Source organism: Chinchilla lanigera, unplaced genomic scaffold (assembly GCF_000276665.1).
Source record: "Chinchilla lanigera isolate Chin_1 unplaced genomic scaffold, ChiLan1.0 scaffold00079, whole genome shotgun sequence".
In the NCBI taxonomy this organism is placed as follows: Eukaryota; Metazoa; Chordata; class Mammalia; order Rodentia; family Chinchillidae; genus Chinchilla; species Chinchilla lanigera.
Genome location: NW_004955480.1, coordinates 7,490,420 through 7,512,289, shown reverse-complemented (window position 1 = coordinate 7,512,289; position 21,870 = coordinate 7,490,420). Strand labels below are relative to the sequence as shown.

At 40.6% G+C, this 21,870-nt stretch overlaps 1 protein-coding gene across 9 annotated transcripts in view; it reads right to left on the bottom strand.

Annotated features, from left to right (window-relative positions):
* The window catches only part of Ldb2 (LIM domain binding 2), a 368,457-nt gene that overhangs the window by 56,278 nt on the left and 290,309 nt on the right, over positions 1 to 21,870 (bottom strand). The gene's annotated exons all lie outside the window — the stretch shown is intronic.

Here is a 21,870-nt window from a genome sequence, read left to right as displayed (position 1 = left end):
GGAGAAAAACAAAACAAAACAAAACAAAACAAAACAAAAAAAACCACTATCATGCTCATTTTATACCAGGGTAAACTGAGGAGTGAGGGGTTAAGTGAATTTTTTAAGGTACCTGTCTTAGTTAATATCCCATTGCTAAGACAGAACGCCCAACCCTCACAACTGAAAGAAGGGAAGGTTTATTTTGGCTCACAGTTTGTGGAAGTTTCAGTGCATAGTCAGCTGGCTCGAAGGCAAGGTGGCTAGGCAGAGGAGAAACAGCTTATAGCATGGCAGACAGGAAGCCAAGACTTCTAGGGAGAGGGGAGAGACAGAAGTCTTTCCAGGTCACGCCCCCAGTGACCCATCTCTTCCAACCAGGCTTCACTTGCCAACATCACATTTAGCCATAATCTCATCAGTGGGCTAACCCATTGATGAGTATCACAACCGCATGATCCAATCACCTCCCCAAATCCTCACCTATGAACACACAAAGCTTTGGAGGACATCTAGATATAAATCCTAAGAATGCCCAACTGGCTGGTAAGTTGGCCAAGTAGGGATTCCTGGTCACTCCACCTCCTCAGGCTTTTAACCACAACTCATCTAGATAATAATGCTGCCTAGAAACTGGGAGTTGGTCCTCCAAGTCCCTCCCTTCCTGCTTACATACATCACTATCATAATTCAGCGGTATAAGTATCCCTGAAACTTATCTCCTCCATTCCAGTTTGAGTAGATGTTGCTACCTTCAAAACCTTTTCTCCATTGGGGAAGTCCCTGATCTCCCTCTGGGGAGATCTAGACCTCTAATCTCCACAAGACGGCTAGGAGATCTTTTTATAACCACTAGTTCTTAAGCTTGGCTACACACAGGAACCGCATGGTAAATGTAAAAATCTATAGATATATCCAAACAAAGGACTATTACTCAGCACTGAAAAGAAATGAGCTATCAAGCTGTGAAAAGACATAGAGAAACCTTAGATGCATATTACCATGTGAAAAATGTGGGTCTGAAAAGACTACGTACTGTATGACTCCAACCATATGGCATCGTGGAAAAGGCAAAAGGATGGAGACAGTAAAAAGATCAGCAGTTGCCAGAGATTATGGGGCAGGAATAGAAGAAGCAAGGGAGCCCAGATTTTTATGGGAGGCCAGATTTTTACAGCAGCAGAACTGCTCTGGATAATGCTATAGAAGTGGACACATCTCATTTTAAATTTGTGTAACTCCGAAGAATATAAAATACCAAGAGTGAATCTTAACGTAAACTGGAATTTGTGGGATTATGATGTGGTATGCAGGTTCACTGATTGCAAAAAATGTACACTGGAGGGGTTTGGGATGAGAGAAGGCTGTGCATGTGAAAGGTGGCTATAGGAAATCTCTGATCAATTTTGCTATGAGCATAAAACTGCCCTAAAACAATAGACTTTCTGAAAAGGTCAATATGAGCAAAACATACAGAGAAAAATATTTATATCATATCCACCCACAGAATGGTCTTGGGTGTGGACTAGGGATTTGGACTTTTAACTCCCCTCCCCCCAACACAGTGGTTCTGGTAGTGAAGAGATTAAAGAGAAACACCGCTATGAATCAAAACAATTTGGGGTGGATAGGCTTGCTTGTCAACTGGATTCACTTAGAAGCCACCCAGATGATTAGCAAAGCACACTTCTGGGTGTGCCTGGGTGAGTCACGGATGTGTGACCCTAAATATGATATAATGTCTCTGGCCTTCTTTCTCCTTCCTTCCCCTCTCCCCTCCTCTCTTCTCCTCTCCTCTTCTTTCCTTTCCAAAACCAATGGCTCCTTAGACTTCAGTCCAGCTGTGCACTTCCCAGGGAAGCCTTTTGAGATGTCTGCTAGCCCAGAGGCAGATTGTTATATTTCCTCATAGAATTCTACTTCTTTCCTTAGTTTGAAGTTGTGCAGACACTTCGTGTGACAACCTGTTGGCCATGACCAGTTAGAGCAGGAACATACTTATTCCTGCTCAGCATTGAATTGTCAGCACCCAGCACCATGTCACACATTTTAGGCATCCTTTAAATATTTGTTACAAAAATGAATAAATGCGTGGCACATAGCAAATGTTCAATTACTTTCTTACTTTTTTATTGCAAAGCTTGGTGAAAACAAGCTATACATCTTCATATTTATATTCTCTGGGTTTTGGAATATACTGGAACCTCAATAAGATGTTATTTTGTGTATCATCAAAGTTAATGACTATTCCTTGGACTTCATCTAATAATCAGCATTTCAAGTATATCAAAAGTATTTTTCTCCATCATAAAACCATAAACAATAAAGACTGTTTATTCACAGTCATTGCCACAGCTAGAAATTGCCGAAAGCCACTGGGAAATTAATAAGGAAATGATGGCTTTCAGAGGGTGAAAGACCTCTAATAAGAGAAAATATAAGTGAATGCTTGTAATTAAAAGTTGAATCAACTACATGTAAATATAGCAATGGAAAAATACAACTACAGCTAATGTTGTTTGAGTGAGTCAGTGTATTGACCAATTTAAAATTGTGTTCAAGGACATCATTTTATCGAACTTTTTGAAGAAGGAAGAAATAACATAAGAACATTACTTAGGTTCAAATTTTGAGAAAGACATATTCTGGAGTTTTCTGGAAAACTCTATGGTCAGAAAATCTTATTTCCTATATTAACTCTATTTTACAGCAATAACACTATGTGTTAATATTACCATATCCAGAGATTATTCCAGAGAGTCATATTAAACCTATGGCAACATTTTCCAATAACTATAAAATTTTTACAAGCAGAAAGGTCTCCCTCAAGATTCCAGGAACTGGTTTCTGGATATGCTTCTGGGCCTTAGAACCTTTCATTTTGTATTAGAAAACCATGTGTCATGTTTAAAGAGGCTTTCTGGATTCATGGACCAAATTACAAACCACAGAGTTATTAAAAATATTTTAAAAACACTGCAGAGATTCCAAAACAGCAGAGTAGAAAAGATTAAAACACAGGCACAACATCTTAGACCTTATCCTGGACACCAAATACTTCCTTTAAGAGAAAGGTCTGCAGGGTCTTTGCAACAGGGTTGTCATTTTGCAACATCCTTGGATTGCTCACAGATGCCCAGGTTGGGACTTGCCGAAGCTCCTACGTTGAGCATACTCAATAGACAGTATAATAGAATGAACTCTCAAGTGTAGAGACTGTCCAGGGGTGAATGCTGGTTAACATTCAGTAGCATTATGGATGAGTTTCTGGCTCTTTTCCATCTTTTTGGGATTTACCCTTCATAATAATCTTTAAGCTTTTAATGATCAGATATTGAAAAAATTGACAGTTTATATCTATCTACCTGCTGTCTTTCACAGCTATGGATGTATCAAATGCGTCCAAACCCAATGTATGAAAACCAGACCAAACAATTCAGCTCCCTGTCCCATTCGACCACTCCTAGCCCCTTCTTATCCATATACAGTGAAAGGGGTCAGCATGCAGCCTGCTCTATTAGCTAAAACATACGGGATAGAATTTATACCTCCATCTCTCTTGTAGTCCTTATCCAATTTAATCATCAAAATTGACTACTTTTCTAAGATTTCTTAAAAGCATCTTGATACTCTTCCTTGAACAACAATTTCTTTTACTATATACTAAAATAAATAAATATAATAACATTCATAATTTTAAAATCAATAATTTTAAAATCAAAATTCAAGAGGAAAAATATTATATCTCCCGTTTTTGCAAGGATTTTGCAAGGATATTATATCTTCAAACTAGATTGAAGGCAGAGCCTTCAAAAAGAAAAAAACTGAGAGGAAAAAAATTGACAAGAAGCCACTTTCTACCAAAAAAAAAAAAAGCCCCAGACCCAGATGGTTTCACAAGCAAATTAGATCCACATAGAGCCACATGAAAATTCTCCAAAACCTTTAGAAGGCAGATAACTTCAATGTCATTCAAACTTTGTAGGAAATGGAAAAAGACAGATTCCAAAATGTATGAGTCTGGGATACTAAAAACTCAATGTAAACAAACTTATAACAAAAAATGGAAATTTTAGATGAATCTTTCCTTTGAATACTGATGAAATTATAAATATTAGCACTATTTAATGTTACATGACACCAATGAACAAAACAGTACATAGTGAACAGTGAAAATTGTTCCAGGAGTGAAATATTGATTTGCTATAAAAAAAAATCTGTCAACATGAAAATTTGCATATTGATTATATACGAGGAATGAGATTTGGTCGGGGTTCAAATCTCTGTTTTGCTTTTTACAGGCTATCTGATCTTGTTCAAATTACTTAACCATAGTGAGTGTGAGTTTTCTTGATTTTGGAGTGTGAATAGTAGTAATTCCTACTTTTAGATTTTGCAAGGATTAAATGAAGAATGTCAACACACTAAAATATTGCTTTGGATATCAGTTGCACAAAATGTGTCAATTATTTTTATCAATATATTTAATCATTATAATAAAGAGGGAAAAATAAAACCACATCCTCCTTAAATACCAGAAATACATTTAATAAAATTCAACTTCCATTTTTTTTCTTTAAATGGCTTTTAATAAAGTAAGAATAGATATTACCTTAATGTGAGAAATGTGCCCATCTCAAATCATAAGCCATCATCCTGCTTAATGAAAAAATCTAGTAGCACTCCCATTAAAGTCAGACAAAGATAAGGATGTTAATTACCTTAACTATTATTTAACACTTTCTGATGGTACTAGCTAATATAATTAGACAAAAGAAAGAGAAGATGTAAGAATTGAACAAGACTTATTAAAATCATCATTTGCAAATGTTATAATATTTCAAGTGAAATACTCATGAGGATGAATTAAAAAATAAAATCTATAAAAGCATTAAAATATCTAGTTTAGGTGAAGAATAAACAAATATTTAAGAATCATAAAAAGAATAATGAGATTATACCAATTCTACTTGCTACTAAGGTACATTATAAAGTGAGTGATTTTAGAAGCACAGTAACTAGATTAAGTCTATAAAGCTTAGTAAACAGAACCAGAAATGGAGTCAGAAATGAATTTAAATACTTAAGACAATTTGTAATACACCAAAAATTAGTGAGAATAGTGTGTGCTTATCAGTAAATGATATCTTGATAACTGAATGACTGCATAGTTTCGCATAATTCCCCAAATTCCAGATAAATCAATTATTTAAACATTAAAAAATTCCCCAGTTTTAAAAGTGGTGTGAGAAAACACAGAATAATATATTTTACTATTATTAACTCAAGGAAGAATTACTAAATACAAACATAAAACAGAGGAGTTGGGGAAATTATTCTTCATTTAATGCACACACAGAGAATGAAAAATGTTCAATAGGTAAAGAAAATACTTTTTTATTTTAAAGAGAAAAAAATAATAAAACAACAACAATGAAGACAAAAAGAAAAACAACAAAAGGGATACATGACCTCAAAACAAAATGATAGGAATTAATAATGGTTGCTACACTAGATACTGTTATCTTCAACAAAGTTGCTCAGCCTACCAGATGTAAGAATGCAAGATTGATCAGTCAAAGACAATAACAGCTAATAAAAAAGTTGAAAATGGTACAGTGCTTCACCATACAAGATGGTAGGAAGTCAACAGTGGTTCTTATATTGCATATTGTTGTCTTCAAATCAATCATTCTGACTACCAGATACAAGCATGCAAAATTGGTCAAGGAGAAAGAAAAATTTAAGTATTAACTGTTCCTTTCAATAAACCATAGACATCAGCAATACACCTATCCCAGCTATCCTTGAATATACATATAAATTTTGTTTCTCATTTTAAAGACAAAGGAAAAAGACCAAAATAACAAAATAAATACACAAACAAAACAGCATAAAAAACAATAAAAATGATACAGAATTTCAAAACAGGGTGATAGGATATTAGCAATGGTTGTTATATCACATAATGTCATCTTCAAAGTGGTTGCTCAGATAACCAGATATAGGCATGAAAGACTGATCAGTTACACATTAACTGTTCCTTTCAATAAACTGGTAAAAATTAGCAGTACAATTACCTTAGCTATCTTGTGCATATATATGTATATATAATTTTTCTCTTCCTTCTTTCTTTTTCCTCTCCCTTCCTTCACCCCAGAAAGCAAACAGTTTTAAAGAAACTTTACAAACTTGTGATTTCAATTATATCACGTGGAAGTGACTTCTTTAAAATATAAACCACTATATCTATAAGAAAAAGAAAACACCCAAATAAAATGGATACAGTGTACTAGCAAATAATTCACAAGTAAGGAAATATAAATGGTCTTAAGTAGATGAGAAGACAGTCTTTCTTGTAATGAAAGAAATACATATTAAAATGAAAATAAAATACCCTTTTCACCTATAATACTGGGAAAAATGAAAAATAATTGAAAACCTATAATTGTTGAAAAGGATGAGAAAACACATTTTCATATACTGCTATGGAGCAGAACTTTAGCAGACCCTCTATGTTGCACAATTGGGTAATAGTTGTCAAAATTATAAGTATTTTTTTACCTAGTTGCTTTACTTTTAGAAATTTTTCCTACATATTTAGTGTTTTAAATGCTTGTATGCAAAATCAAATCTTAGAAGATACTTGCACATCCATTGTTAATACCTAGTAGAGAAGGATTTGAAACAACCTAAATGCTCATTAATAAGTGAGTAGAATAAATGATGATCTCTCTCTGGAGTGATACCCCTCTAGGATATATCTCTGCTGCTTTTGTAAAGGACATCCTGATAACACGCTGTAGGCAGAGTCTGTTAGCACCGTGTGTGTGTGTGTGTGTGTGTGTGTGTGTGTATTCTGCACTTATATCTGTGTAGACTAATTTCTATTGCTTTATTGAAAGGAACAGCTAATGCTTAATTTTTTAAAATCAATTTTGCATACCTATGGCTAGTAATCTGTACAACTACTTTGAAGATAACAATATACAGTACAACCACTGTTGATTTCCTATCATCTTCTTTTGAAATTCTGTATCATTTTAAACGTTCTTTTAAAATTTCTTATTCGCTTTAAAAGAAAAAAAGAATATCCCTGAAAGAACCTGGCAATGTTTACTGCTTTTAGGCAGGGAAACTGGGTAGCAGAGGGTACATAAGGTGGAAGGTAACCATTTTGAAGGTTTTATATTTTCTAAATTTTGCACTATCCAAATAAGTTATTCGAGATAGGCACAATTAAATTTTCTTCAGTAAAATGATGACGGTCAGTTAAATGATTTGCGGTGTCCGGCACGGCATCATCAGACAGTACACAGTGGTTACATTTACCGCTACAACATTAAACAGGAATTGGATACTGACGGTGGGAAATAGAAAATCACGCAGCCAAGAGAGTGTTTACTTTGAATATAGGATCCCTCTCTTTTAGAGATTAGGGTGAGGCATCTAAAATGGCCAATATTTAACATTTTCGACCTGCAAAAAATAACAATTTCATACAATTCAGTTCAACATTATTTTCCTCTGTGTAAATTAGACCATAAAATGATAGTGAGGATAATGGTGGCTGTCAGTTCAATTATTCGCTGTCATCCAAATCAATGTGGTTTCTAGATTTGGAGAGCAAAGATGCAGAGAGGGAGTTGGAATAATGGGGACGTTGGCTAGCTGAATCATTTTGGGTCCTGCATTTTGACTAGTGAGTAGCTTGAATGGACTTCCAAATTATTTAACTGAAATTTTATTGAAAACTCATTGATTCTTCAGTTAGGATAACAAGTTTGGATAGGGGGAGTGGATACTGAGGGATGGGTGCCTATTTTCGCAGAGTACCCTACAGTTTACAAGGCTTTCAATGTGTGTGGTCTCATCTAGTCTTTTACTTTTGCAGGTAGATGTTACCTCACCCCTCTCACCCCATTTAGCAGAAGAAGAACTGTTTTTTGCTTGCCAATGCAAACCAGAGACAATGGAAGTAACAGAGTTAGTGTCAAGGGAATCAACAAAGCACCAGATCCACTGTCCAGGACTACATTTTATAGTCTTTCCATAGCAAGCCCTGTCTTTCCCTTGCATCTGCTAGTGAGATCCTAAAATCTTGAAGTTCAGTTGTTTACTGGGTTGATAGCATTTTGTCCTTTCATATATTTTGTTATTCCATATCATGAAAACGTTCAATTTTCTTTCTTTCTTTCTTTTTCTTTTTTTTTTTTTTTTTGTCTTTTTGAGACAGGGTCTTGCTATGCACTTCAGGCAGGCCTTGAACTCCCTTTGTAGCCTGCGCTGGTCTCGAACTCACAGCGATCCTCCTACCTCCACCTCCCAAATGCTGGCATTTCAGGCATGTGCCACCACTCCTGGTTAAGACTTTCAATTTTCAACCTCAGGTTTACATTCATGGTAATATTGCTCAGAAATATTGTAGGTGTCTATAAATTTGTTTTATGGGTAAAACAAAGTAGAATTTAAGAGGAAAGTTGAGAGAGGAAAGAAGAAATACTTTGGTCAATTCATAAGGTTAAAATATGCCATCATCAAGTTTCTGGAATTGAATTCTGCTCTTACGTCAAAAGTTTCCATGCTGATGTTAGTAGTGAAATGGAAAGGAGCTACTCCATCTCTCCCTTATTTCCCAAAGCTTGAAAATTTGGCTAGAAGCAAAGGGAGAGAAATTAAGTGCCTTATTGTGAAGACTTCCAGTCCCATGTTATGAAGACCAAAGGAAAAAGTTTAGGGAGGTGGAAGGCAATGGTGTGATTCCCATGAGTTTACCCATATGTAGTATCGAAATAGGAAATTCACTAGTTAGAGAACATAGTCGACCCAGTCATATGATAGATGCTTAGTAAATGTTTGTGGACTCAATGAATGTGAATGACTCTTGCAAATGGAACATCAAGACCAAACCCAAAGCATCCTATGCGGATATTGGCAGGGAGGTTTGGGCCTGCCTCCATCCATCTGTCTACTCTACTGGTTCCAGTATTCTCATTTCTAGCATGATATTTACTAATTTTTATAGATGTTATATCTCATACAGTTTTTAACATGCCTTCTTTTCAGAGTGATTAAGTAGGAAAAGTGCTTGGCAGGCATACTTATCTCTCTTGTTTTACATATAAGGTACATTTATAAAAAAATTAATAATACTCTGCATCTACCCTACTATACAGATTTGTTTATAAATTGTAAATAAGAGCATTTAGTCCTTGGAGAAGAAGACTGCAGGCATTTAGTCTACAGTGTCAGAGCTAGTTAATGGCTTTCACAGATGGATATTCTGGGCTTCCCAGACAAGGTTGGGATTGGGGTTTTATCAATGATTTGCTCTTTAACACTTTAGAATTCTCAGAAGCACACCTCAAGTTGGACAGACTTAAAATTATTGACCCTCTATTCACAGGTGCCTTTCTAGGTAGTAGGGGGTGTGACTCCGCTATCGGTAACTTTACATTGCAGTGAGAGGAACACAGGGCAAGGAGATGCTAGAAGGGTAAACTGACAGCTGGTTACACTAGATAACTCGCTGATAAAGGGAATTACAAGAAAAATAAGAGAGGTGAGGAGGTGTGACAGAGCATAATCACTATGGGGGGGATCACTTTAGAGAAGCTGATCAGGAAAGAACTCTTGGAGGAGGGGACACTTGTCCTGACTCTTGACTATTAAGAAGCCAGCCAGGAAAAATCTAGCCAGAGTGTCGCAGGTGAGATGATGATAATGATGATGATAATGATGATGATGATGATGATGACGATGATGCAAGCAGGAGCTATCTCTTGTGCACTTACTGTGGGACGGTTTTATTCTAAGCATTTTGTTGGTACCACCACATTTAACCCTTTCAACAATGCATTGAGGTAAGGAACTATTATTATGACCATTTCATCGGTGAGGAAACCAAGGCACAAAAAAGGTAGGCAATTATCCAAAGTTCCACAGTTAGTTAAGTGTGGCCTGATTCAGGAAGTACAAAGGACCTGCCCTCAGAAAGGAACTTGGTGTGTTGGAAAAGCAAATACCAGACCAGTGAGGACTCTACTCATTGCAGGCAGCTGTGACGAGTGAAAGTACAGAGGCCAGATGCTGTACAGTGTTGCAGGCCTCTGGAAGGAATTTAGATTTTATTTGGAGTGTGGTGTGCAATCACCAGGTGAATTTCAGTAGGTGGCTTTGAGGTGAACCTCAGAGGAGTGACACGAGTTGATCTATGCTTTTAAAATACACATACAGGTACCAGCAGAGGGATGAGCCTGGGAGTGAGGGATGACTTTGAAGGCAGGGGTGTGGAGGAGTCTGAGACATACAGGAATGTGAGGCAGGGTGGGATATGCCCACTCTGGGCTTTGACTCCCTGCTTGTACTTAAATTCTGGGTACTGTTCCTTGTTCTCGATCCACTGCATCTGTTAACAATTTGCAAAGATAGCCTGATCATCTCACTGGACATGTTGACCACATCTGGGCCTTCAGGGTGATATTTCTGCATCATGACAGAGTGGTGGGACACTGGGTCAACACATATCCTATTCCTATTTGGCAAGTTGTCCTCTCAATGATATTACATGAGTCCCAGAACCTCTCTGAGCCTTGGGTTTGCTTTGTAAAACTGAGCCACGAATGTCATCTTCCTGAAGTTGTGCTGGGGATGAAATCAAGTTTCTGTATTCCCTGTAGGATTTTTAATGATCCTAGTTCACTGCCCTCCCTTCCCTTTCGTAGGTGTTAGGTGGACACTGTAAATTTTACTTATTTTGTCTCAATTATAGTGCAAACTTTTGCCATTTCCAAGGTCCTTAAGCAGATCAAGACCAGAGATGTTAATCTCACCTGTCTTTCCCTTTTTCACGTATTTTTTTCACAACCTACTCTGGTCTTTCAACTCTCCAACTCTCTGGTATTTCAACAGACAATGTGGCATAGAGCTTAAACACCATTGTTCAAAGGAATTTGAATTTTCTGTGGATAGAGAAACAGTGCCTGTGCAGAGTAGAGGACTAATCTGAGGACAGGCACAGAAAAACCTTGAGCTTCATAGCTGAGCAGTGAAACTTACCATCCCCCTGAGGGTTAATTATTACCTTAATTATGTTAACCTGAAAGGGTTGGTGGGACACCATTCCTGGGTGTGTTTGGGGGCTGTAGAGGTGTGACCTTGGGTACTATATCTGGTCCCTAGCCCCTTTCTTTGTAGCATTGTTTGCCTGCCTGTTTCCCAGCCATTATAACGTAAGCAACCTTGCTACGCCATGGCCATCCACCATAATGTTCCTGTCTTGCAGCCAGCATGGACTGAATCTCCAAGACCATGAAGCAAATAAAACTCTCTTGCCCTGAGTTGTAGGTATTGGGTATTGAGTCCCAGTAATGGAAAAGCTGACTAGTACATTTCTTCTTCAGAATTCAGCCTACTTCCCTGTCTATTCTCTCAAGTTAAATTCAGTGCCAGGTATAGTAGAATATGCTATAACCCCAGCTACTCAGCAGGCTGGGACAGAAGGGCCACAAGTTCAAGGCCAGCCTGGGAAATTTAGTGAGACCCTGGGTCAAATTAAAAAAAGAAAGAAACAAGCCAGAGATGTAGCTCGGTGGTAAAGCACCCTTACGTTCACTTCCCAGTACTGCAGTCAATCAATAAAAGTCAAACAGCTCTTCTTTTGCCCTTTCCCTTCCTATATGCCTGATACACTTTCTCAGACTCTTCCACACAATTGGGAAGGCAATTTTTAGGCAGTATCTTCTCTGGGCCTTATCTTGCACTTAAACTTGCGTTCCTCAGCCTTCCCAGACAGACCGACAATTTTCCATCTTGCCATCTCTCTTGATTTTCAATGTCTTATTAAATAACTGTGTTTTTTTCTCTTTCTCTGGTGTTTGAGACTGAGAAATTACTATCTTTAATCCAAACCATATTTGTACTTTATTTGTTTAGTTATTTTGGGGGATACCAAGATTGAACTCAGGAATTCACTCTTGCCAGACAGTTGCTGCACCACCGAGCTAAATCCCTGGCCCCACTATGTGTATTTTAAAGGCCAGGAATTTTAGAAAGTTCCATGGCTCTGAAATTATTTTCAGTTAAGATGACTCTGCTGCAATACTGTTTTTGTTTGGCTGTTTGACTCTATAATTATAAAAAAATTAACATAATATATAATATATTAATATGTAACATAACAGAATATTCTGTACTTATATTACACATTTATAACATATTATAATATTATATAATGCTTTAATGCATTCCCTTAGTCCTGACTTTAGACACCATTGTTCTGTAGACACTGGAATGTCTATATGTCATGGTTATTTCACTTCTTTAAGAGTTAACTGCTTGAATTCCCTTATCATGCAGTCATGTGTACTGCTTTTCTATCTCCAAATGCAATTAAAAGTACCCTTCGGGTGTTCCAAGTTTTAATCATTCTTTGTGTGGAACGTTCCCATGACTTCAGTCCAAAGAGGTTTCTCTGCATCTTCTCAGAAGGGGCCGCTCTTGGAGGAGGAGGAGGAAGAGGAGGAGGAGGAGGAGGAGGAAGAGGAGGAGGAGAAATCAGACTGAGCTCTGAAGCCTTGTTTCAGAGGCCAAACATTCAGGATCTAAAATATTTGCTCTCTGTCTCTGTCTGTTTCTTCCTTTTTCTCTCTCTCACAATCGGTCACCCTCCTTGCTCTCCCTCCCTCCAGGGCCATGCCAAGGCGCAGTCTTCACCCATGCTGAAGTGGCACAGGGCTTTGTAATCTGAAGTCCCAGAAAGCACTGCTGCCTGGAGTAGCTTGGAGACCTTAGGCATTGGTGGATTTGTAGTGGTAAATGTGGGCAATAAGACCCATTCATCTTTATCTTATTAGCAGCCTATAGATGTTCTTCAGTAAGTATTGCTATTAGGATCATTTTTCACTCTGGAGGGTCTTGGGAGGCCAGAGTTGGCCTCTGAATCAGGTCCACTTTGGTCTATGCTGGTCTCACCAAACTGCCTGTACCATGTGCTCTTTTAGCCTGTGACCAGTGGCCACTTATCATGAGAATTTGATAACCTTGAATTGCTCTGCATCTCAATCAATGGGATGAAGGCACAGGCCAAGCACTCAGATGTCCCAAGAATGTCAAATTGCTTTAGTAGTTTTAAAGTTCTCAATCTCATTTTCTTGACTCATACCAGCTCAGTGACCAACAGTTTGCAAACGGTGTGACCCATGGGCTACTTCGAATAGCACACTTTATGCTGTAAATCTTTTGAGGATCTGTAATATGCTGGGCTCTGCATGGGGCACAGATTTGCTGCTGTGGCTCCCGCCTCTGCAGAACTTCTGGGCTTTACTGCAGTTCTGTCTGAATGCTTGGAGGGGCATAGGCTGCCTGGATCCTCTCCCAACTGGCTCCTAATAACTGGGGTCATTTTAGTCTCTGAGCAGGGACTCCTGATCCATTCTCTGGCTTGTTTTGGCATTTGAATGGGAAAGGGTGTTGGGCTGTAGTCCCTTCTCCTGTCATAAGGTCAAGGAAAATATTTGGCTGGGAGTCAAAGTCTTGCAAAAATAAGAAACACAAAAACCTCAGCAAGATTTCAAATGCTGACTCTAGTTACACATACTCTCTTGGAGGCTACTTTGTGTCCTTCTGCTGGGAGTCATTTTCCAAAGTTAATTATCCAGGTCTTCCAGGCATTGGACTATACTCTTATAGCTATCAGTGGAGGTAACACAAAGGGACCAATGTTCTTTAAACCATAAGAAAAGAACCAAAAAAACATTTCATTTACTTGGGAAAGTAAAGGTCCAGGATCAGAAAACATGACTGCAAAACCTAAATGTTTTTACATACAGTGGGTACCACTTAGTTGAAGAGCAATACTCAGTCAACCACACCAATGAGAAGCTTATAGGCTGCACCAAAACCACAAATTACTATTATACATTTATTAGTAGTTGTACTAGGAAGAGGTGCTAAATACATGGCATATGTCCCAAGCTCCCTCCTGCTAACCTCTTTGCAGGCATCTCTAATCAATCACTCCTCTTTTCTCTGATCTCTTATACAGTTTCAGAATCTCAGCATAGTCTTGAAAGTCACAGCCAATATATAGAAGATGACAAATGCAATGAGACTTACTTGGCTTCCTGGAGTAGTAATTTAGAGTTCAAAAAGCATTTTTCACATGCATTACCATTTTAACCCTCACCTGTGATATAGTTGCTATGGTTCACAATGGATATAATCACTCACACTTATAAAAAATGGGGCCCTGGAAATTAAGGCACATGGTCAATATTATATAAAAAATAAATGGCAGCAGTAGAAGTTGAGCCCTGATCCACTGTCTTCATATAGTACAGGAGGGGACCAGTATTTCTTATGCTTTTATTGTATTCTAGGTATTGTAAGCTATAGTCACCTAGTGCTCATGCCAACCTAGTGAGACTCTTATTCTTTCAAATTTTCACATGGGAAAAGTGGGGTAAGGGAATTTAAGTAACTTGCACAAGGTCATATTAGTAATAAGGGGGAGCGTTAGGATTTGCACCTCCATTTCTCTGAATCTAAAGCACATTTATTTTTCTGCTCATGTGGGTTCTAACATTAAGCCTTCTACTCACCAGAGACGCTGGTTTTTTTTTTTGTTTGTTTTTTTGGTTTTTCTCCAGTACCGGGAACTGAACTCACAACCTTGAGCTTGCCAGGCGGGTGCTTTGCTGCTGAGCTAAATCCCCAGCCCACAGAGACACTGTTAGTGGTAGGGTCTGGCAAAGATGTTTAGGAGAATGGCATTCATAACAGCAGCAACTTGAGTCTGACTTCAGCACTCAACATAGAAGTGATTAAATAAACACTGTCACAGCATTATGCTGGAATATTTGCAGCTATTATAAATGGTTAATATGACGGCTACGTAGAAGCTTGCAAGTGTTTACCAAATAACATTAAGAAATCCTATGTAACCTGATTGCATTTAAGCAGAAATTATGCATATGAGTGCATAAAGAGTAAGAGAACACACAAAGAAACTATCTTTTGGCTGAGATTCAGGATAATGAGATGTTTTAAAGTTATATTAAACATAGAGCTAAAAAAAACCCTCCAAAAGTTTATGTATCTCAACACCAAGAAAATCTAGCCAAAGGAAACAGGCAAAAATAATTACCCATTGAAACATTTGTCCTCAAGACTTGAAAAGATGCATTTCCAAAATAATGAAAAGGGCTTAATGGCATTTAGAGTACGAATTAAATAGAGATTAAAAGAAAGTAGAAATGATATTAGAATAAAAATCTGATATTAGAAATTCTGTGTATTTGAGAATTTTACACACTAGAAAGATCGGGAGGTTTCTCATATTTCCTTTTATTTTCTCAATGTATTTTACTCTTCTTAGATTTTAGGGTGAAATTTTAGGAGTGACTTTAAAGATGAGTCATACAGATTTTTGATGTCATTCAAAATTAAGTTTTCCATTTATCAAACCACCACCTGTCTACCAACCAACCAGCATTTATTGGGTGCTTCTGTGCCTTCCTCTGGCACTGGCTCTAGGGCAGGAGCGGAGTGAGTGCATTGACAACTCTTGTATTGGATATGCCAAGATCTAAGCATATGGCCATATATACAGAAGTCCAGGAGCCCTGGGAGAGGCTCCTAGCATCCCTGAGGGCTGGGGAGAGGTTCTCAAGAGAGGTGTTGGATGAATGAGCCCTGACGGGTGAGAAGGACCTACCTTGGGAAAAGTCAGTGGAAGGGAAGGGTAGGAAGAGTGTGCCGAGCCATGAGTCAGATTGTGAGAAAACATGGAAAGAAGAGAGCATGGCCAGTGAACACCAACTGCAGGGGATGAGGTTACTCTGGAGCAAGGGGGCCTTGGGTGCCCATGTAGGATGGCCTGGGGGAGCAGAGTAATTGATGATTGCTCATCGAAACCTATAAACAAGTCAGAATGGAACCCTCCTGAGACTTCCAAGAACTGGGTGTCCTCAGGGATAAGGAGAGAGGAAAATATCCTCGGGTCATCTGATGTCCTCAGTTGAGGATGGACCATGTGAGCTGGAAGAGAATCTAATTGCAATAGAGTCTTAAACTCCTTGAGAACAGGGGTATGCTGTTGTCCATCTTGGCAGGCAAAAATTCTACCACTGAACCATCCATGCTGCTGTTGTCCTTCTTGTAAACACCCTGCAAACCTGTAAATACTCTGGTCTGCCTGAGCCCCAACCTTATGTCACAGCAGAAGCCTACTTCTGACCACACTGCACAGTCACTGTATATCTTCTTTATAATAACGCTCAGTGAGGCTGCACACATTTGTTCAAAAATATTGACCTGGATATGTGTCTAAAACAAACTGGAAATTTGCATTGCAGGCATGGAAGCTCCTGGAGGTCCCTGATCCACCAACACTACGCATCCTTCTCTGTCACCACTCACACTGATGGTGGACCCTCTCTCTGAACTGGTCTCTCTCTGTCTGCATGGTGATCACACACTCATATTTCAAGGATGTCTCCTCTAGGAAGGCTGCAGCTTCCTGCACCCACTCCCTACTCCTTGCTCTCCTCTGTTCTTGGAATCAGACAAGGGATTCAAATCCCTACTTTTCCACTTACTAGTTTGGAACCTTGGGAAGTTACTTTTCTGATTCTTAGTTTCCTCACTTACAAAATAGGACTAAAATTGTCTTTATCTCATAAAATTGCCATATTTTTAAGAGAGAGACAGAAACAAAGACAGCCTGCATGCCACACAGAAGCAGGGCCTGACACATAGTAAGTGCTTCACAAATATCACAAATAGCGGCTATCATTATGTTTATCACTGCAGCGGAGGCTGACTTCTTGCTCAGCACATCTGTGTTCTTTCTCATATCCTAGGCAATGAGCAACTTGAGGGCAGCAGTCTGACCCAAAGCTGGCATCAAAGAATTGTGGAGCTGTCCAGACTGGCCCAGCCGCTGTGTCCTTATCTCCAATGACCCAGCATCTATCAGGCTGTACTCTGCTTCCTCTTGGTCAGGGAGCTGGATCCCTTCATCAGACGCCAGGGGACAAGGCTCACTCTTTTCCAGTAAATGGTGAGAAACAACATATAACTGGTTCCATCACTGATTGTAAAACTCTCTCTTCTGGTAGAGGGAGCGTGTGTTTCTCTAAATGCATTGCCCAAGAGGCAATGACTTCCTCCTTCTTTAAGGCAGATCCCTACTCCAGTCTAGAGAACTACCTGAGTAACCATGATGGGGACAGAGACTTGATCACTATGCCTCAGTCTCCCAGAAGGCTCCCAGACAGCCTCCAGAGGAAGCGAGACTGCCCCTGGAGAGACCTCCACCTCCACTGGCTTGGTGACCTCTGGCTGTGGCTCCCCGGGCACTAGTGAGTTAGGTGCTTCATACCTCTGGGCACAGCCCACCTCCAACCTTGCTGTGCTGGGAGGCAAGGGGTAGAAACAGCAGGAGATCTGACAACTGAAATCCAGGGGCAACAGCTGTTCGTGTTGTCACTTCAAAAGCATCTGGTCACCAGAACTCCTTCTAAAATGCTGCTGTAACATCTACTTAACCGCAGAGCTGGGCATTGTTCTTCTCCTGCCCATTTCTGCAGTGATCAGAGCCACCGCCATCAGCTCCGTGTATTTCCGACTGCAGGTCTCCATGAGAATGATTCAGAATTTCTCAGGCATAAATAAACTTGATTTGATCAAGGTAGATGACTGTGATCATTTGCTTTCCACACTGCTTAATTTTGTTACATGTAAGACACCATGTAGAGAAATTTCAGATGTCTACAGCCTTTAAAATCCCTATTCCTCTTTCACAGAGAAGGTTGAATATGTTTTCAGAATTCTTCTAATGACATAGAAGGTCTTGGATTTGCCTTGGACTGTCCAAACTCTTCTTCCAGTGGTGGGAGTGGTCAGTGAAGCTCCTTATTAACTCTACTTGCGCAGTACTTTCAATGACCTTCTGAATAGCAGGTTCCTTAGATACACAGAGGAGCTGGAGATGCTAAGGGAATTTTATCAATGAACACATCTGGTGACTGGTCGGCTATTATAAAGACATTATGTGATAAGACTACTAGGGAAATCCTTTTCTGTTTTGGAGACAGGGTCTCAATATGTAACCCAGGCTGGCCTTGAACTCACAGTCCTTCTGCCGCAGCCTCCCTAGTGATGGGATCAGGCCCAGCTTAATAGCGGAATCTTAAATCCCAATTCTAAACTGAAGTAATGATCTTTGTCTGTCATTCTAGATGATTACAAAGCTGGCCATATCATACCATGGATGTCTGTGTGTCCAGGTTTTGAGCAATGAGCTTGAGATTATACCCAGCTAGCCATGACTGCCAAGTGGCCCATGACTACCCTAAGGCATTGTTGTGGGGAAATGTGACTTTTATCCTGACCCTTTTCCTGAGACCCAGGGATTATTCTCTGGCCATCACAGGCCTTGGGCATTTCCCTCATTTCAGGGCATTCCACTGGAATTGCAGTTGACCAGTTTCACTGGCCTCATACCAGCCTGCAAGTACCACCTTTGAATGGAGGCCGTGGCTTCTCTCCATGATGGGGTGCAGCTTCTCGCACACTGCCAGGAATATAAAGTGGGCACATTAGAGTGTCCTGAGCTGGCCAGCAGAGGCCTGAGTGGAGTAAGACATGAGTAAAGAAGGAAGGATTAGAGCAGGAAAAGCAGACAGCTGCTGCTGACCCAGGTTACAAATCAGGGAAATAAAGTAGCATGAGGTGGACCCAGAGCAAGAGAGACAATGCCATGCTGTTCTGTCTGGATCCAGGACACAGAACACCATGGGCACAGAGCAGCTGCTCAGGGACCTACGACAGTGGACACTATCACAACCTTCTCTGCACCCAGCTCCGGCACTTTCCATGACTGCCTGATTTAATCCCTACAGGGACTGCATGATATTTTTTGCAAAGTGGATGAAAGACCAGTGATAGCTGAGGACCCCCCAGTGAAGGCCGGAAGGATAGCCCAGGTCTACCCATATCAACGCCTTTGTGGTTTTATGAAGAACAAGGCAGAGTTTTGTAGGGAAAGCACACAGATTCTGGAGCAAACTGCCTGTGTTCAAGCCTCAGTTTTGGTCTTTAAAGCTGGGTGCTTTATTTCATTTACTTAACCACTCTGTGCCTCAGTTTCTCCAGGGATGGTGACAGTGCACAGGGACTGTTGGGAGACTGGTCAGACAGAGATAGGCAGCAGAGAACTGGTGTGTCCCAAGTGCTCCACTGAGATGGTACCTTGAAATACCGCTTCCTAACACCTGAACCCAGAGATGGGTCCACGGCACAGGTTCCTCCACCTCCACAGTCTTTGTGGGCTTAATGAAGAGGCTGTAAGATATGGGGAGCTGGAGGAACTCAGCTACAGGGTAGAAGTCAACATTTAGACCAGCCCATGGAAGTTAGGGAGAGGGAGGAAGGAAGGAAATTTAGTATTTGTTAGTCCATGCTCAATGCAGCCAAAAGATGTAATGAAGAATCTGTCCCAGACCTCACCAGAGGGCTGGTCAGCAGGTCTGGGACACATGCCAAAGTCCCAGAGAGCTATGGGGGTCAACTGAGGACACATTGTGTGGAACTTTTCAATCTGCCCAAAAGGGACTTGGTCATTCTTTTCACCTAAACCTCTCTAGCTCACTCACAGCATAAAGCAGCCTCCTGGATTCTCGTTCATAGAATAACCCGGAGACCCTCATTCTTCAGCCTGGCTGCCCACACCCACGAGGCAGAACACAGAGGTTTAGGGGAGCATGGCCCCAGTTGCCCTGGTCAAGCACATGGCCCACTGACCTGCACTGCTGGTTTCCCTCCAAGCAGGAGTTGGCAGGCTGTTTGGTGGTGGTCTGGAGCTGCTAAACTGGCGGGGGTATTAGGGTGAACGGGTGGGAAGTGCAGCAGACTCCAGTTTTTTCAGGTCTGGATTTCACCCTGGGGCATCTAGGCCACATGTAGAATAACCCTCCCTATTTCCCAGCACAAGGACTCTGTCAGAGCTTCCTCAACTGCCAAAGCACTCCCTTAGTCCAGGAGCACTGTCAGCCAGGTGCTCATGACCTAGATTCCACCTAAGTCTCCTTTCTCCTCTCCTGGCTTCTTGCTCTATGTCTAGCACCAGCAAGCAGCTGGCATATCCCAAGTGCCTACTCATGCTTGCCCTCTGGTGGGAGGGTCCTTCTGCCTCCCTCCATCTGGTATAACTTTCTTCAGCTGTTTGTACTCAATTTATGCATCATCTTCCCCAGGAAGCCTTCTCTAACTGAGTTGTCTGAGGTATTTCTGTTTGGTACTTTCACAATTCCTTCTGGAAATTTCTATCATGGTGTTTACCACTGTCTGTAATTTCTCCTCCTAGGAGTGGATTTCTTTTTCTTTTCTCAGGAACATCAGAGTGAGTCTTTATTTTAAGGGGGCTTGTACTGTAGCATGGGGTGGGGAGTCAGTACACGGGAGGAGCCTTCTTATAATAAATCTGAGCTGTGCCTGGGGAGGGCTGCTTTTATAGCAGCTGCAGGCCTGTGTCGGTGAGGGACAGGGCTGAAAATTTGCTATTACTGTGGGTTAGGTAAGCAAATGGGTGAGAGGTTTTTAATATTTTGGTGGGTGGAGTCAACAGCCCCAGATCAGCTCGGAGGCAGTTGCAGAAGACAGACCTTCACCATTCAGCTCCCCTTAAGATTAAGGGGGTGAAAGCTCTCAGTGAAGAAAGCAGATGGATGAGAAGTCCTTGACTCTCTCATTTTAACATGTACTTGCTGGAGGGGGAACATGGCTTGGCTGGTGGCCAGCACACCCCTCCCCCTTCCTTCACTTTCCTTCCCTTGCCCTCCCCCAATGTACTAGGACAACTTGCTTCAGTGTCCTCCCTGGCTACCAAATGGCCATTCTCCAACATGAGTGCAGCCAGGTAGGCAGCGTGGATCCCTTCCCAACTTGCACCACTTCAGATCATATCATTGCCCTTTTGATGTGTGTGTGTGGGGGGCTCCCCTGGATTGCCTAAGATCAGGAAGGGAGGGATCCAGGCCTCTTCTTTGCATAGCAGTGGTTTTCTTGATGGTAGGTAGCATGAGTTCTGTGTTTGCATCTTCAGTGTTTAACAAAATGTGAATGACATGGAAGACTCCCCCTAAATCATTCTTCTTATAAGTTTTTAATAGTACAAGATGATTACATTTATCATGGAGAGTCGGTACATGTACAGAACGCATCCTGATTCTATTTTTTTAACCCGCTACTCCTCCCTTCTCTCACCGCTCCCTCCAACTGTTGGTCCCCTTCCCATTTGCAAAAGCTCTGTTTACATCTTTTGCCCCTTTATTTCTTTTTGAACAGCTTTCCTTCCTCTCCCACCATCTTTTGCTCCTGCATCCACCAAATCATTCTTAATTCACAGAAGCTGAAACCCAGCCAGTGAATTTCCACATTTCAACAGACACAAAATAGTTGTACAAAGAGGACAGTGAGTACAAAACAAGATGCACAAACCCAGGTTGCACTTGAGAAGAAAGATGCAATAGAATGTGCTTTGTGATGGGGTTCAGGATCTTAGGGAGGGACCTGCTGCACACTGAAAAACTTGACACCTCTGAGGCAAAGTATGTGAAGCAGGGCCACCACCTTCCCATGAACTCTGGAAGATAATTCTGGCTTTGTAAGTGAAGCTGTATCCTACACCTACAGTGAATTCCACCTTACAAACCAGTGTGAGATCTGTAACCCTATTAGGCCAAATATGGAGGTGATGGGTTTTGCACAGGCAAGGAATTTTGACTAAAATGTTTAATCCTTAAAAATAAAAACAACAGGGGCTGGGGATTTAGCTCAGCGGCAAAGCGCCTGCCTGGCAAGTGCAAGGTCGTGAGTTCGGTTCCCGGT